This window comes from Pantherophis guttatus, chromosome 13 (genome assembly GCF_059756535.1).
Source record: "Pantherophis guttatus breed Tessera chromosome 13, ASM5975653v1, whole genome shotgun sequence".
NCBI classification, from domain to species: Eukaryota; Metazoa; Chordata; class Lepidosauria; order Squamata; family Colubridae; genus Pantherophis; species Pantherophis guttatus.
The window spans coordinates 20,566,207-20,572,280 of record NC_142075.1 but is presented as its reverse complement, the minus strand read 5'-3'; positions in this window follow the sequence as shown (position 1 = coordinate 20,572,280).

Below are 6,074 nucleotides of genomic sequence, written 5' to 3'. Positions count from 1 at the left end.
ATATAAACCACAACGACGTATTGCAGATTTGTTAGCAAGTTTTTTTCTGAAGTGGAAATGTTATGTATAACAAGGGAGAAAAACACTGGTGCTCAAATCTGCGCTTTCCATTTTTGCAAAACGGAAAAGGCATCCTGGCGAGGCACCGTGAGTAATAACCGTGTTTTGGAAAGATAAGATCTAAGCATCGTTTGTGGGTTCCAGCCCTTGTGGAAAGGGACACATCCCTCTAAGGTGTAGGAAGTTAGCACCCACCCCTCTCCTAGGAAAATGAGATATTTTAGGAAATATTAAAAGGGCAGAATATTTCCCCTAAAAGGGAGGCAGAAACTCAGCCCTCCCCGCTTTGTCAATGGGTCATTAAGGCCTGGGCCAGTCTATTCTACACAACAAAGATCTACCTCCTTCAGGCAGAGCCATAGTAGGAATTGCCCAAAGCCCCTTCATTACATCATCACCCAGCAAGGCTCAACCAAGCCTGGGATATAAACAACCTACAAAGTTACCCTGCATGACCCCATGGGAGTCTGACAACCAATCAGAATACAAGCTCAAATTCAAAGCTGAACAGAGGGTATAAATCTCTCTCTCTCTCTCTCTCAACCATATGTTTTTTGCCCGGGATCTCAAGCCACGTGATCCTGTCCACCATTAAATCATCTTTCCAAACAGTCTCCAGGTTTCCAGTGTCTTTTTCCCCACTTGGAACTGAACCCAGATGGGCATTTCTTCCAACAAAGGCAAACAGCGACAGTAGTAAAGGAAACATTTATTAATTCGTCCAATCGTTTATTCATAACCTAAAAATCTAGGTTGAGGTTCTCCCTAGCGATGGAAATTTCCTGGTTAACCTCAGGCCAGTCTTTCTCTGAAAATTAGAAGCTCTGGGGGAGACCCACCACACTGTGCCAAGTTGCAAACTGATTGCACAATTCTGCATGTGTGGAATTTCCCATTTACATTTTTAAAGGCCCTCTCTATTCTTGAAGGAAAGTCAACAAGGAAATTGGTGGCTTTACAAGAAATTGTCAAAGTCCAACGCTGAAGCAACTCTAGACAAATGCGGGGGAGGAGGATCCCTTCAAGACTTAGCAGCCGAATGAGATGTCCCCACCCCGTCCCCACCCCCCCAGGGCCTCCAAGTTATCTTGCTGGCCTAAATTTTTTTCAACAACTGCAACTGCAGAGAAGCGTTGCCTTGAACCCAGTTCCCTTCGTTCTTTTCAGGGCCAGGATTCTGCCCGGAATGATGAAGAACAAAACTAGGACATCTCTGAACTACTGAGGAATTCCAACGTTGACCTCGCAAATGTAGCCAAGATTCTAACGCCGTGATGGCAAACCTATGGCACGCGTGCCACAGGTGGCACACGTAGCAATAACTCCTGGGGGACGGATATTGCAAAATCTCCATTCCCACCCCACTCCGGGGCCAGCCAGAGGTGGCATTTGCCAGTTCTCTGAACTACTCAAAATTTCCGCTACCGGTTCTCCAGAACCTGCTGGATTTCACCCCTGGTTGGGAGCAATAGGCTGACTCTGTAAAACGCTTAGAGAGGGCTGTAAAACACTGTGAAGAGGTATAAAAGGTATCCTTTTAATTTGTTCTTAATGTTTATATTATGTGTTTTTATCTGGCTGTACACCGCCCTGAGTTTCCAGGAAGAAGGGCGGTATATAAATTCGAAGTAAAATAAAATCAATAAAAAATAAATAAAAGTGCTATTGCTATTGCTATCTTCATTAATGGGGTTTTGTGCCAAGATTCTAGCGTTTCCTTAGAACAGGGTTTCCCGATCTTGACTTCTTGAAGATGTGTGCAGCTGGCATTAAAGTCCACATATTTTCACTAAGGAATGTAGGGTTTTGTGCCAAGATTCTAGCGTTTCCTTAGAAGTGTTTTCCAATCTTGGCCACTTAAAGTTTACCCATCATCAAACGGGAAGCACTGCCTTAGATACTCAATACCAGACAGAGGCCCAACCTAGAAGATGATTTTGACTGCAGATTAAGGCTTTAAAAATGACTAAACCAAGCAGCTTAAATATAGACTAGAAGTGAAATATTAATCAATGCAGGTCCAGAATGGGGCTATTGTCAACCTGCAGATTAGGTGGCTCATTTCCCAGCTGCAACGGTGTCACGGAACGCTTTTCAAGATCTCTAGTCCTGTAAAGAGATGCCACCAAAAAAGGATAAAGTGATCCAGATACACCCCTTCCCCCCCCCCCCCCAGCAGAAATCCTGTGTCTCAATTGAGGTTTTAGAACCCTAAATCACCGATAAACTCTTCTTCCTCCCCTGCTAAATAAATGTGCAGGGTACAAAAATATATAAATATATCTTATATAGTTGTGCTCATAAGTTTAAATACCCTGGCAGAATTTATGATTTCCTGGCCATTTTTCAGAGAATATGAACGATAACCAGAAAACTTTTCTTTCACTCATGGTTAGCATTTGGCTGAAGCCCTTTATTATCAAATCAATTGTGTTTAATCTTTTTCAATCCTAAGGACAACAGAAACTACCCAAATGACCCTGATCACAAGTTTACATACACAATCATATTGGTGATTGTGGCCTGATAACATGCACACAGGTTGACACAAAGGGGTGTGAATGGCTATTAAAGGTAATCATCCTCACCTGTGATCTGTTTGCATGCAATTAATTAATGTGTGTGCATAAAAGGTCAATGAGTTTCTGACCTCCTGAAGACTCTGAAGGGTCTTGCATCCTTCATCCAGTGCTGCACTGACGTTTCTGGATTCTGAATCATGGGGAAAGCAAAAGAATTGTCAAAGGATCTGCAGAAAAAGGTAGTTGAACTGTATAAAACAGGAAAGGGATATAAAAAGATATCCAAGGAATTGAGAATGCCAATCAGCAGTATTCAAACTCTAAACAAAAAGTGGAAAATGAGGGGTTCTGTTGAAACCAAACCACAGTCAGGTAGACCAACTAAACTTTCAGCCACAACTGCCAGGAAAATTGTTCGGGATGCAAAGAAAAACCCACAAATAACTTCAGGTGAAACACAGGACTCTCTGAAAACATGTGGCGTGGCTGTTGCAAGATGCACAATAAGGAGGCACTGGAAGAAAGATGGGCTGCACGGTCGAGTCGCCAGAAGAAAGACATTACTACGCAAATGCCACAAAGTATCCCGCTTACAATATGCCAAACAGCACAGAGACAAGCCTCAAATCTTCTGGCACAAAGTCATTTGGAGCGATGAGACCAAAATTGAGCTTTTCGGCCACCACCATAAATGCTACATTTGGAGAGGAGTCAACAAAGCCTATGATGAAAAGTGCACCATTCCTACTGCGAAACACGGAGGTGGATTGTTAATGTTTTGGAGATGTGTGAGTTACAAAGGCACGGGAAATTTGGTCAGAATTGACAGCACGATGAATGCAGCATGTTATGAAAAGATACTGGAGGACAATTTGCATTCATCAGCCCGGAAGCTGCGCATGGGACATACTTGGACATTCCAACATGACAATGATCCTAAACATTGGCTACAGCAGAATGAAGTGAAGGTACTGGAGCGGCCATCTCAGTCTCCTGACCTCAATATCATTGAGCCGCTCTGGGGGAGATCTCAAATGTGCAGCTCATGCAAGACAGCCCAAGAATTTACAGGACCTGGAGGCCTTTTGCCAGGAAGAATGGGCAGCTTTACCATCTGAGAAGATAAAGAGCCTCATCCACACATACCACAAAAGACTTCAAGCTGTCATTGATTTTGAAGGGGGCAATACACCGTGTTAAGAACTGGGGTATGTAAACTTGTGATCAGGGTCATTTGGGTAGTTTCTGTTGTCATTATGATTGAAAAAGAGTAAACACAGTTGATTTGATAATAAATGGCTTCAGCCAAACACTAACCATGAGTGAAAGAAAAGTTTTCGTGTTATCATTCATATTCTCTGAAAAATGGCCAAGAAATCATAAATTCTGCCAGGGTATGTAAACTTATGAGCACAACTGTATATGTCTAGTCCAGGAGTCTGCAACCTTAAACACTCAAAAGAGCCATTTGGTTCTGTTTCCCACAGAAAAGAAAACACCGGGAGCCACAAAACCCTTCCCGTGCTAACTATTTCTTGAGCGGCCACAAAACTAGCATATGTAGTTGAATTTATCCATGGTTGGCCTACCGGGGGGGTTGAAAAGCTCAATAAATTGCATGCCGGTGGGTGTTGCACATTGGCAGTTGCGATGCATATTTTGAGTGACAGGGAGACGCAGCAGAGGGGTGAAAGAGCCACATGTGGCTCCAGAGCTGCAGATTGCTGACCCCTGGTATAAGGTTTCCTGCCTGAGCAGGAGGCTGGACTAGAAGACCTCCAAGATCCCCTCCAACTCTGTCATTCTGTTATTCTTATTAAGGGACTTATTCTATAGTTCTAAGCACCCTTCGTTGGAATAAAGAGGAAGGTTGTGGCCGGATAAACACACAGCAGTGTGTATTTTATAGAAGCCTGGCTTTCAGGAGGGGGAGAAAAAATTGGAAATACTGAAGCATTGCCTTTCAATGTTTAGATTAGAACTCTTGACTATCTGCAAATGGTGTAGGACTTTTCGCCTCGGTCTCTTCGTCTTGCCTGTTTCTGAACTGTCTCTCCCTTCTTTCTTTCTTTCTTTTTCTTTCTTTCTTTCTTTCTTTCCTTCTTTCTTTCTTTCTTTCTCTTTCTTTCTTTCTTTCCTTCTTTCTTCTTTCTTTCTTTCTTTCCTTTCTTTCTTTTTCTCTTTCTTTCTTTTCCTTCTTTTTCTTTCTCTCCCCTCCCTCTTCTCTTCCCATTTGGGGTAATGGATCCCTCATGCGCTGCTCTCGGCAGCCTTGGGAGGCTCTGAACTGACAGGCAAGCAGCTCGTGGCGATGCAAACTAGCTCTTGTCTCAGGCACATTGGACAAAGGGGGAGGGGTTGTTGGCCCTCCTGAGCCTCCCTCTGAACCGCAGCCCCCCGCTCTTCCACTCCCAAAGCCCCCCAAGTCCCTGCACTGATTGACTGGATGCGAATTGTCCTGGGAGGCCAAAAGCCCGATGTGAACTGTACTTCGACGAATGGGCCCGGCTAAGGGACTGGGACGGAGGGGCCGTGGCCGATGTGCTGGGGCGAAAGACTGGGGGCGCGTCAGCCGAAGAGAAAAATTTGTGGCTAATAACGCAGAGGCAAAAACCTTAAGGTGAAACAGGCAAGGCGAAGAGACCGAGGCGAAAAGTCCCATTCCGTCTGCAAATGCGGCCGCGCGGGTGGTTATGGGGGCGACTCGGCGCACCCACGTAACATCCCTCCTGCGCGAGCTGCACTGGCTCCCGGTGGTCTTCCGAGTGCGATTCAAGGTGTTGGTCATCACCTTTAAAGCGCTCCATGGCTTAGGACCAGGGTGTCAGGTTTCGATGTCATTTCAAATAAATTGCACTCCCAAACAATCTTTGCTGAAATATTCCATTTATTGAGTACGACAGATCTGGCCCCAACTTTATCGTAGCCAATACTAACCCTCTGACCCCCAAACCTTCCCTTTCCGTTCCCCAATTCTCATCTTCTCATTGGCCATCTTCCAAGTCAGTCTCCCCAGCTTCTGACCTCAACCCACAGGAATGTCCCCCCTCCCATCCCCTAGGGGATATTATCTACAGAGAAAATAAGTAGGTAAAAAGTCAAACCTCATCTTTTTATGGCAGCATCAGAATGCTGACACAGGGTATATATGAGACCGCCTGCTGCCAGCAACAGCCTCCAACCGGCCAATACACTCCCACAGAGAGGGGCTCCTCAGGGGGCCGTCGGCCAGACAATGCCGACTGGCGACATCCAGGGGGAGAGCCTTCTCTGTGGGGGCAGCAGCTCTCTGGAATGAGCTGCCCCTTGAGATTCGTCTCATCCCCGACCTGCGTACTTTTCCCCGCACTTTGAAGACCCTCTTGTTCCAACAAGCCGGCCTGGCCTAATACGAATTTTAGAATGGGTGTATGTGTGTTTTAATCTATGGGCCAAATTTTTATATATTCAATTTTAAATTGTTTTAAATTTTGTATATTTATATGTGTTTTA